The 12,005-nt window shown below is 47.8% G+C and overlaps 1 protein-coding gene across 3 annotated transcripts in view; it reads right to left on the bottom strand.

Annotated features, from left to right (window-relative positions):
- Window positions 1–11,379, bottom strand: part of ARHGAP35 (Rho GTPase activating protein 35) — a 105,622-nt gene extending 94,243 nt beyond the window's left edge. For 2 of the 3 annotated variants that reach the window (XM_080908776.1, XM_080908778.1), the window contains exon 1: window positions 10,885–10,908. The gene's annotated coding sequence lies outside the window, so the exon portion shown is untranslated. Of the gene's footprint in view, window positions 1–10,884 lie in introns of all 3 variants that reach the window. The other variant, XM_080908777.1, reaches the window with a different exon arrangement.
- Between the last annotated feature and the right edge of the window lie 626 nt (window positions 11,380–12,005).

Here is a 12,005-nt window from a genome sequence, read left to right as displayed (position 1 = left end):
CAGCTCCTAACCATGTAAATTATCTGAATAGATGGAATTAAAGAGATTAGATATTAAGTACAACTATGTAATTTTTCTGTGGATCTCCAGCTCAGGCAGGCCTGAACCTTAAGCTTGTTGAGGATGAATCTGAACTCGAGATCCATCCATCTCCATCCTCCTAGAGCCTTCTGTGTTATTTATTTAAACTACTTAACTCTTTAAACACATTTTGGCCCATAAAAAAGGTGAAGATACAGGTCAGGCATGGTGACACATTTCTATAATCCCAACATTTTGGAGGCTGAGGCAGGAGAATCTCCAGTTCAAAGTAAGCCTGGAGCATCTGGTGATACCTTGTCTCTTCACTAAAAGCACCAAAATGTGAAAAAGAAATAATTAACCTCGTGGCTATTCCGGACTCTCTCCCTGAACCAAGAACACACAGGGCATTTACTAGACAGAACTATGCTCCTACTGCCAGCCACCAAAGGGGCTCCAGTTCCCTTCATCTCTGGGAGAGATCACTTTGTGAGAAACATTCTGCAAAGGGAAAGGCAGACAGAGAAGCTTTCCACACAGATGGTTGGCCAGGTAACCCTAGGCCAGTTCTTCACCCATGTGTCTCAGTTCCCCCACCTAGAAGCTGGAAATAACCCCACTCGGGAGGGTGACTGTGAGGAAAGAGAGGAGTACTTATTTGGCAGCCACTGGTACAAAGTAAGCAGTGGCTGTTGTTAATAATTAATTCCATTACTCTATGAGAAACAATGTCTGCCCTGGAGGGACTAGAGTCCAAAAGATCTCCTTAATTTATTTTTCAGTATAACTCTCCTTTCGATTCTATATAGAAGAACATAGGTACAATGACTTGGTTAACTTTTTTTCCTTTAAAATCAGGAATAATAATAATAATAAAATAGCTGGACTTGGTGGCACATAACATTAAACCCAGCAACAGGAGGCAGAAGCAAGCAGATCTCTGAGTTCAAGGCCAGCCTGATCTACAGAGTAAGTTCCAGAACTGCTGGAACTACACAGAGAAACCTGTCTCAACTCCCACTCTCCAGTCCACCAATCACCACACGTGCATAGTGGCATGAATGCGCAGCACCCCATTTGCCATTGCTAAAATAGTAATTAAATATGTATATAGTAAATGGGGCTAGAGAGATGCTTTAGTAGCTCAGCACTGGCAGTTCTTCTAGACGATACTGTTTCAGTTCCCAACACCCACAGAGCAGCTTATAACCACCTTTAGACCAGGCAGGCATGGATACACAGACATATCAGCTAGGCTTTGATCCCAACACAACTGATACAGAGGCAGACAGGCAGATTTCTGTGAGTTTGAGGCCAGCCTTATGGACACATCAAGTTCCAGGCTAGACAGGGCTAAGTGAAACCTTGCCTTTATTTAGGGAATTTGCTGACCTTGCTCATGACCCAGGTTCAATTCCCAGCACCCACATGTTGGTTCACAACCATCCGTAAACCCAGTTACAGAGCCAAAGCCCTTGACTTCCTTGGGCACTGAGCATGCATGCATGCACAGGAATATATGAAGGTAAAACACTCACTCATACACACAAAGTTTACAACTCAGGAAAAACAGTGGTTCCTTACCCCAAATTCTACAACAAAGACAGCTCAAGTAGCACTTCAGCATGACCTCCCTTTCCCATACGTTTTAACTAGATTCACCCTGTATACAGTTCTATGTCCTGCTCCCCCCCACACTTAATTTTATGTGCACTTTCCCATGTCAAGTATTCTTGAAAAAAACATACTTTTAAAATTACTTCATACTTTTTCATAAGTACTAATTCCCCTAAGGTTAAAACATTTAGATTTTCATCTTTTAAATTTATAAACATCATGATACTCGACATGTTCATATAGGATCATGATTTGCATCTCTGCTTCTTAGCCTATACTGATATGCAAACAGCCCAGTGCGGTGGTGCATGCTAGTAATCCCAAAATTCAGGAGGCTGAGGTGGGAGACAGCTGGACTGGGAGGCTAGCTAAGCTACATACTGAGATCCTTGCCTTAAAACTAATTAATTATTAAGGTGGTAGTGGCAGCAGTAGTCCACACCTTTAATCCCAGCACTGGGGAGACAGAGGCGGGGGATCTGAGTCAAGGCCAGTCTGGTCTGCAGAGTGAGTTCTAGAACAGCTAGGACCACACAGAGAATCTGACTCAAAAAAAAAAAAAACATAATTATTTAGCTAATTAATTAAGCAGGTAACTATATATACATCCATGACTGCATAACTCTTAAAACTGTGCCTGAGTGGCTGGCATAATGACATATACTTTTAAATCCCAGCACCCAGGAGGCCAAGACAGAAGTGTTGCTCACCGTGTGCTCAAAGCTACCAAATTCTACCAAAGTATGTTTCAGTTTAGCTAGGACTACAGTGTATGCACGTGCGTGTGTGTGCATAAATAATATATATAACATATAGTTAAGAACACTTGCTACTCTTGCAGAGGGCTCTGGGTCCAGTTTCCAGTACCCATATTAGAGGCTTATACCCCTCGTTCTAGAGAGCAAAGCAAACACCAGTGTCCTCCAAGTCATCAGGCTGTGGAATATATATACAGATACTCTCAAACCTACCACCCAAAAAAGTAGTAACAGCAACAACAACTTACAAATATCTGTGCACAACACATCTCAAGTCCAAAAGCAGGCTGGAGAGATGGCTCAGTGGTTAAAGCACCGCCTGCTCTTCCAGAGGTCCTGAGTCCAATTCCCAGTAACCACATGGTGGCTCACAACTATCTGTAATGGGATCTGGTTTGTCTAAAGACAGCTACAGCGTACTCGAGTACATAAATAAATCTTTTTTAAAAGTACAAGAGCTACTACTGCCATTTTTCAGTCTTAGTGGCTTTAATAATGGGCACGGGCCAACAGCTGGGGCTCACTCCTACAGCAGCCAGAAACCTTCCTCCCTTTTTCGTTTTTCAGAAAGGTTTTTATCTACATTCAATTGACCAATCAGAGGGAGACATTCTTAGAGCCCAGCAACATTAAAAAGACACATCGAGATTTCAAGCCATTGAGAAGGTGATCACCGAGAGCAGAATCCACAGCCTCCTCTGCTACCTTAATAGGCATTTCTGAGAATAAAGCGGTGACACTCTCCAGTATCAGGACCCTGTCCCACCCCAGGTGGTCCTCTTGCTATAAGCCATTCTGCTGAAGACACAGATTTCAAGACTCCAATAACCTTATGCAGGACTGACTTTCATTTGTATACAATCAATTTGTTATTGAACAAAGAGTCCTCTTTAATTACCTAAGGCAATTAACAGTGATCATTTTTTTTGCCTCACACGTAACACAGGCTCCAAGAGATAAATTCATGATTCTGACCTTTCACTTAAGTGCAGATAGGAAAACGTTCAATGCAATTGCACACATATTTTTTCCTTAATTTCCATTCTCTGTGTATGCGAGTTTTACCTGCATGTATGCTTGGGCACCATGTGTGTCTGGTGTTCACTGAGGCCAGAAGAGGGCACTGGATCCCTGGAACTGAGTTACAGATGGTTGTATGCTATCATGTGGATGCTGGTAATAGAACCCAGGTCCTCTGCAAGAATAGATTCTTAGTCATCTGTACGTGGGAAGGCTATCCACATTAGCTACAGCTGGCGAACATATTCTAACCCCGACTCTGCTTTCCAATTGCAACTCAGAGTTACTAAATAATTAGTGACCTGGACTATTAAGATGGCCCAGGGGCGGGCTGGAGAGATGGCCCAGTGGTTAGAGCACTGTCTGCTCTTCCAGAGGTCCTGAGTTCAATTCTCAGCAACCACACGGTGGCTCACAACCATCTGTAATGGGATCTGATGTCCTCTTCTGGTGTGTCTAAAGACAGCTACAGTGTACTTATATATAATAAATAAATAAATCTTTAAAAAATTAAAATAAATCTTTAAAAAAAAAAAAGATGGCCCAGGGGATGATGGAACTTGCTCCCTAATCTGCCAACCTGAGTTTGACGAAGTTCAATCCTAAGTAGCACATGGTAGAAGAGAGCTGACTCTAAGTTGTCCCCTGACTTCTATGTATGTACCACAGCATGAACAGGTACAGCATGTACACGCGTGCATACACATGTGTAAACACACACAAACAAATGAACAAATGTAGTAATTATAGTCAGCATTGAAACAAAACTAAGGAGCAGTGTTTTCTCTCCAAACACCTGTATTTCTATATACTTTTTAATGTTTTACATGAGCTGACTGCTGTGTTAGAAATGGAACTCAGGACCAGATGCATGCCAGACAAGACTAGCACTCGGCCTACACGCCCACCTCAGTTTTATTTTCTTACTTGTAAGTCAACAATTTATGGCAGTAGTCTCTCGATACATTTCCAGTTGCCTAAAAATATTCTCAAGAGAAAACTTTGGCTGAGGCTTTAAGTCAGGGAGGGAGCACGTGCCAATAGCTTGTGTTCCTGAGTGCCTCCTAGCACCAAAACACTACTCAAGAGGTGCTTTATCCTTTTTGTCTCCTAAAAAACCATGGAGCTAAGCAGTCAATACTTGGCCAAACATTTTGTACCTTCTTTCTGCTAGACAAACCTAATTTTACCTAATTTTCTGATATTTGGATTTGAATCTGGAACAGAAATGCCCAAATTTCTCAATTTGTTGGCTAGACAATATGGCAGAGTAGGAGCCATCTGATACAATCCCTTCATTCTGCAAGAAGGAAAAACAACTTTCACAAATCACATAGCTGATAAGTCAAAGGGTCAGGATAGGAGTTCCCTCAACATTTTTTTCTAGTTGGTTTGGGGTTTTTTGGGTGTTTTTTCTTATAGCCCAGGTTGGCCTTCAACTCAATAAGTAGTTAAAGACTTCCCTGAACATCTCCTCCTCCCTCCGCCTCTCGGGCACGGAGATTGGTTTTGTCTATATCTCTGTACTGCACGGGAAGCTTTCTGTCAGTGGCTCAGTTTCACTAGGGTGGCCAGGAAGAGAGCAGGACCGAGGAGGACATACACAAGTCACACTGCCGAGGAGACCACAGCACTGCCACACTCTATTCATAGGGAAGGTGGAGTTAGGCAAGTTGGCTATTTCCAGCAAAAACAAATATTACATTCCTGTAATGATGATTCATGGCTGAAGGGGCCCAGTTCTCCTCTAAGCTCAGTGGTGTTCAATAATCAGAAATGTCCATAAATAAAAATCACATTGACAGGGGCCCATTTATTTTTAAGAATTCTTTATAGATAAAGTCTGATAAAAGTATTGTCTATTAAAAGTTAGAGAATAGCATTGTCTGGCATCAATGGGAGAAGAGGCCTTTGGTCAAGTGGAGGTGTGTTTTCCCCGTGTAGGGGAATGCCAAGGCGCTGAGGTGGAGAGGGTGGTTGGGAGAGGGAGCACCTTCATGGAAACAAATGGGGGGGAGGGGAAATGGGAGGGGGGAAAGGGATAACATTTGAAATATAAATACAGAGAATAGCCCCCCAAAAAAGTTAAATAGAAATAAACTTTTGGGAAGATGAACATGAATGATTTGTTTGCACTTCTTAATACCAGCAATTCAAGTACTATTCAGACCATTGCTATTTGAGAGCCTAGGTCAACAATGACTCAGCTTGAAAAATTCTCTACCATTTTATAAAAGAGGTGTAAGCTGAGTTATGTAGCTAATACAACCTGAAGAGCTTCCCCCCACCACGCCCCCATGTTATAAACTAATTTCCATATGAATGGCTTAGAAAGTGGTAGGATTTACTTTCCATTGGAAAAAAAGTATCCAGAAAGGTAAGCCCAGGAAAAGCCCCATCTCAATTCAGGTTTAGTACATGGCAAGGACAAGAAGGGGTTCCTAGCACAGCCCAGGTACTGAGCACTAAACTAACAGCAACTCTTCCAACAGTGTGCTCTACCGAATGGAGTCTACCATCAGGGCTGGACTTCAGACTTCAAACGGGGATATCCAGCCCAGGAGAGAAGCAAGCTGTCCCCAATCCTAACTAATTAGGATACGACCTTGACAGAAGACAGGCCCCTGCTCTTGTGTCCAACCCTCTTGTACTACGACATGACCCCAAGCAAGCCTTTTACTTTCCCAAAGGCTGCAATGATATTCTAGACTACACTCCGCAAAACTCCAGGGCCCAAGGTGGCCCTTCTGCTAGTCACCTTCCATCTACAGGCAAATAATCTTTGAGATTTGTGAAAGGGAGAAAAGGGGAGAAAATATAATGAACAAGTGAAGTAAACGACTGATCAAAAGTCACGTGGATTGGATAAATTACACCAGATGCGGTAGTGCATACCTGCAATCCCAGAATTTTGGAGACAGAAGCAGAGAGAGGACTATCTTGAAAGATGACTTGAAAGCTATCCTCAGGTATATATATAGAGGCCTGCCTGCACTAGGTGAGATCCTTTCTTCACGTCTTGAAAAAAATAAAGTAAATCAACAAAAGACAGTTTAGATTGTCATCTACAAAATCACACGAAGGGCCTGCAAGAGGTTCAGTACCTTTCCAGAGACCACATCAGACCAAGGTTGGCAAAGCAATCTAGCTTATACTTCAGCAGAGTCCCTACTACCTCGCTCATGTCTAGCTATAATCATCTAACTGGCTGTATTGTCTCTGGTGGACCAACCACATATAGAGTCATGAGGCTACAACAGTCCACTCTCTATACAACATGCACCGTTTCCAACTGTCCTTTTCCAAAAGTCACTCACTATTCGGGCCAGACACCTACACCAATCTGACTGGTATGAAGAATGAGAGTTTCTGACTTGTTATTTGTCCTGAGACATCATTAAGCCAACTAAGAAAGGAAGACAAAGAAAAAAAAACGTGAACACAAAGAAAGGTTAGTTTTTAAAAGGGGGAGGGGCTAAGAAAGGACTCTCATCTGGCTAGTTCTGAAATCTAGACAGGCTAAGAGCCCTTGAAGACATGCTAGTGCACTGAAAAAGTCGTCTGCTGCCGTCTTGATTCACACTCCACCCCAGCTGGCAAAGGAACTGTTCCATAAGGCCAAGGCTACCACCTCACATTTCTGTAGCACCCAATTCCATCACGAAAGCAAATGTTAATTTGGGATTGGAGCCTCCACTACCATCAGAAAAAATCTGACAGTCCTGAAACATTAGTTCCCAGCTCAGAAGGAAAAACAGCTCTTTGTTCTTTCTATCGCTCCTCTTCCTATTATGTGAATTCAGCTCTGATGCAGAACTTTTTAGGCTGCCAGTGTTAGGAAGACTCTGGAAACACATGTTGTAGCGGTGTTGCACATGCAGTTCTTAAATAGGTGTCACCTCCACGTTAAGAATGAAAAATAAGACAACTGTACTGACTCAGAGAACACAAACTCTAAAATAAATACGGGAGATTGTGACATGAGGTCAAAGAAACACACCAGTGTCACACAAGCATCAACATTCCCACTGTTCTTCTCAGAGCGTAAAGTCCTATAGCTCAGTGGCAGACAAGCCTAGCAACAACATTCAAGACACCAATTTCCAACCACACAATACAGAACTGACAAGAAAAAGAAACAAGACCTAAACCCAGAAAACCTACAATCCTATAAAGCCAGGAGAGGCACACAGATCCATTATGCACACCCCACACACACACCCACCACACACCCCCCCACACACACACCACACACCATGTTCTTGTATACAAATATCCTATCATTGGATGAGTCAATGATCTAACTCTGTAGATGACAGTTAAAGATTTTTCTTATTTTGAATGTGTCCACACAGAACTATTTCTAAGCAGGTGCTGAAATAAACAGTCTGATCTTAGCGCAGTTAAGAAAGTCCTTCCAGTAAATGTGCTTTTTCAGCTGAATGGCTGTCTTAATGTGCAATTGCCCTAGGCCACAGGGAAGAAAAAACAATAACAACAACAAAAGGCTTTAGATTTAGATTTACCCAAGAAATAAATAAACCTACAACACACCAAAGGTCTCCTCCCTCCCAAGTTAATGTATGGTCAGACAGCTCTTTTGTAAAAAGCTACCTCTACTTCTGAATCAATTTCCTGAACCCCCACCACAAGATCACTGAGGAACTTGAGGAACACAGGGTTAGAAATGGAAGGAAAGGCAAAATTCACAGACAACAATCCCAAATGCACTCCCATCAGTCAGGTCTCATCAGCCCTCTCCATCTACCCAACCAGGTCCCTCAGAAAGTCTGGTGATGTCAGAACTCACCACCGGTTCCCTGTGTGGGTCTGCCCTGGGCTCCTGTGGCTGGGAATGCTAGAGGGCAGAAATCTGAGTGACACTTGGCACTCTTCCTTTCAACAACAACCTCAAAATGCTTTCCAAACCCCACTCTTACCATTTTGAAGACCAGGAGCTGGAGCCTTCCGGGGGCATAGGTGATAAAGGAAGAAACCCATTGGGTCTAGCCCAACCCCCCAGGTCACAGCATTAACCAAAGGCTAGGAGAGGAGGCAAGACTACTGCTTCTGAAGGCTAGAGCCTGTAAACACCAAGTGTAGCCACAGTACCCCCTGGGACCTGCAAAATTTGAGAACTATCATTTCCCTGACCTGGAGTAAAACAAGCATATGACTTTCCAGCTGAGACACAGACACACAGACACACACACACACACACACACAGAGAGAGAGATACAACATATTCCTGAATGCTTCTGGGGGTGGTGTGGAGGTGGAAGACTGTAGAACGTACAACTGTCTACGACTGCTCAGAGAGGCAAGGAGGGAAGTGAGAAGAATAGAGTCAGGAACAGCTGCAGTCCCCTTTCCCAAGGGCACAAAGCTGTGAGGCCCAGAGAGGGAGCAAAGAGAACATTAATGGGGCAATAGGTGAACCCTACCCACCATCACTAACCTTAATACGAATCAGAGAGATGGGGAGACACTCCCAGACTGCAGAGTACTGAAACCCGTCAATCCTATCTCCGTAACGGAGGACTTTTGAGGATAAAATCAAAACATCTAGGACTGTACTGAGACTCTGCAGCCTGGATCAGTGCCTAGAGTACCTTAGCTAAACCTACCCTGGCAAATGCTGAAAGATGCATAACAGGTAAAAGTCAGACCCAAGACTGGGATGTCCTCAATGGAGAACTTGCTGGTGGTGGATGGGGAACCCTGAGAAGCAGGTGTGCTATGAGCTAAGTATTTGAAAGGGAGCCTGACAGGGAGGGTATGAGGAAAAAGGCAAAAAGCCACGAGGGAGAAAGGCAAGAAGCAATTCTCCCAAGAAGCAAAAGAGGAAAGAAACTGGGAGATGGGTATCAAAAGAAAATGAGCATCAATGCAAGAACTTGTGGGCTCCAAGAAAGGAGAGACAGGAATAATAAGGAATGATACCTTCAGGTTAGAACTAGGGAAAAGGACTTGAAAGGAAGTGAGAAGCAGAGGGGTCAACAAATGAAAAAAAAAAGTCCAGTGAAAGGCTGAATGGGGATGGAGGGGGTAGAATGAAGAGGGACAAAGGTAGGACACAAGATCAGTGTTGAAGATGATCACTTTGACAGGGACAGCAACAGTAAAGTTTTAAACGGTCCAAAAATACGCAGACAAATGGACAGCTCCAAAAGGGAGCTATAAGGACAGGGCACCAAATAAAGAGAACGAAGAGGGAAAGCCTGTAGAAAAAGGGCAGAATGGGCCGAGTGTGAAGGGTAGGGGTCAGAGCCATCTGAAGTGCAGAGGTACACCAAGAGCAAGTCCTAGTGTAGATGAACTTACTGGAGAAGGGCTTGGGGGGAGAGGGGGCAAATGAATGGAGCAGAGCAGAGGGACACTGAAATACAGGTGGGAAAGAGAGGAGCAGAGAGAGTTAGGGCAGAGTCTGCTAAAGGGAACGGCAAAAAAATCAGACACCCTAAGGAACAGAAAAGGGGGTAAAAGAAGAGGCAAAAAGCCAGGCACCACAGGGGAGTGCATCCAAGATCAGAGCGCCTGCACAGGGGCAGAGTTGGCAGGCAGAAGGGTCTGGAAAAGAGGACAGGGTCTGAATGGCAAAACGGGAGCAAGCACTGAGAAGGAAGGGAGCAAGGAACATCTAAATCTTAGAATAGTAGGAGAAGCAGCCTAGGGGCATCCCAAGGAGGTGCAGAAGGTTCAAGGGGCAAAAATGTGGAGCAATTGGGCCCAAGCGGGAGAAGGAATTATGTCCAAAGCAAAGACCCGGAGGGCAGCAGAGCAGTCAGTGCCTGCATCAACTGACGTCTAGTATGGATCGCCACGGACGTGGAACCGCAGGTCCTAAAGGGACAGCTCCTGGGCATGCAAGATGTTCTATGGCAAGGATAACTGTAGATAGGCCAAAGAAGGAAGATGGGGACTTCCCCCCAAAAGTGATGCTAGCAGAAAACAGGTAAGGTAGAAGGGCCACGATGTCCAAAGTGAGTGCCAGAAGGGATACAGAGGGGTCGATGAGGAGGTAGGATGTCCCAGGAGCACAGCCGACTCCAGGAGGTGGCGAAGGGTATGACTGGGGGTCGGAGGGAGGAAGTGGGAAAGGAGACCGCTCAGAATTGGGAGTCGGATATCTCGAGTGGAGGCTGAGAGACGCCGAGATTCCCCCATCGGGTCGTGATGGGGCGTGTGTGGAGACAGACGCCGGGATTGCAGGGCTGCGGGGACAGTGGCAAATAGGAAGGGCAAGGCGGGCCGCGCGGGCCGGGCCCGGGCATGCAGCGGCCGGGACGCGGGGACCGCGGGGCGCTGGGGGGGCGCTCCCTCCCCTCCCCCTCCGGCTCCTCCATTGTTCGCGGGCTCCGGGCCCCGCGGTCCCCGCCTTTCCCCCCACCCTTGGATCCCGCAGCGGGGCGGCGCCCAGCGCCTCGCCCGTCCCCACATTCCCCTCCGCCAGCTACGAGACACTTACCAGCCTTGGGGGCGCCCTCAGCGCAGCCCCGGCCTCCGCAATCCCGGCAGCAGAGACGGCGGGCCCGGCGCCATGTTCCCCTAGCGACTCGTTCCTGAGGCGGCTGAGGCGGCGGTGGCGGCTCCGGCGGCGGGGGGCCGGGCGGACCCTCCCTCGCGGGCTCCCTCCTCCGCCTCCTCCACCTCCTCCTCCCGCCGCGCCGCGGCTCTCCCTCGGGGCGGGGGGCGGGGAGGGGAAGGGGGGAGGGGCGGGAACCAGGGGGAGGGCGGACCAGCCTCGTTCGCTCGCTCCCTCCCTCCCGCGCAATGGCGGCGGCGGCGGCGGCGTTGTCGCCTCCTTCCTGCGGCCGCCGCGGCCGTGCGCGTGCCGGAGAGCCTCTCGCAAGTGCGCGCGCGTTTCTGAGGGGCGAGAGGCGCTGGGGCGGGGGATGGAAGGTGGATAACGGCCCACGGGGTCAAGCGCACCGCGAGGACAGTAGCCCGGGAGGACAGGCACGCGCGGACACCGAGGGCGCGAGGGCGCGTGCGCGCCTAGGAAAACGCCGCTACCCGGGCGTCTGCGGCGTCAGATTCACACAGCGCGAGGACACCCGCGAACTGGCACAGGAGGGCGCGGGGTGGGCTTAGTGCGCGTGCGCAGAGACGGCTGCAGCCTGCGAAGCCACCGGAGGGAGGGAGGGGCCCGTAAGGGGCGCGCACGGCGTTGCGCGCTCCGTGCGGCAAATCCTCGCCGCCCCTCCCCACACCGCGCCGGCTCCAGGAGAAAGCCAGCTCTGGGAGGCATGGCCCGGCTCCTGAAGGCGGGGATTTAGGGCTCCATCCCGCTCGCGCGGGACCTCACTAACCAATGGGAGGCAGAGGGAGGTGGGTTCGCCTCGTCGAGCCGCAGCCTCGGGATAACGGAGGTGGGGGGGTTAGAGAGGGACAGACGTAACGTGGGGTGGCGAGGCGGGGCTGGAAAGGAGGGAGCGTACCCAACGAGGGAGTCGATTGGGCAAGGGGAGGGGGCGTGGCCCGCCGCAGCCCCAATCCAAGCTCGCCGTTGGCCAGCCCGGAAGGGTGGGCGGGGACAGAGGGCACGTGCTCTTTCCCGGGCGCTGAAGAAAAACCCGTGGGCCAGGC

This window comes from Micromys minutus (assembly GCF_963924665.1).
Source record: "Micromys minutus genome assembly, chromosome: 32".
NCBI lineage: Eukaryota > Metazoa > Chordata > Mammalia > Rodentia > Muridae > Micromys > Micromys minutus.
The sequence above is the reverse complement of the archived record's forward strand: the minus strand, read 5'-3'. Positions and strand labels throughout refer to the sequence as shown.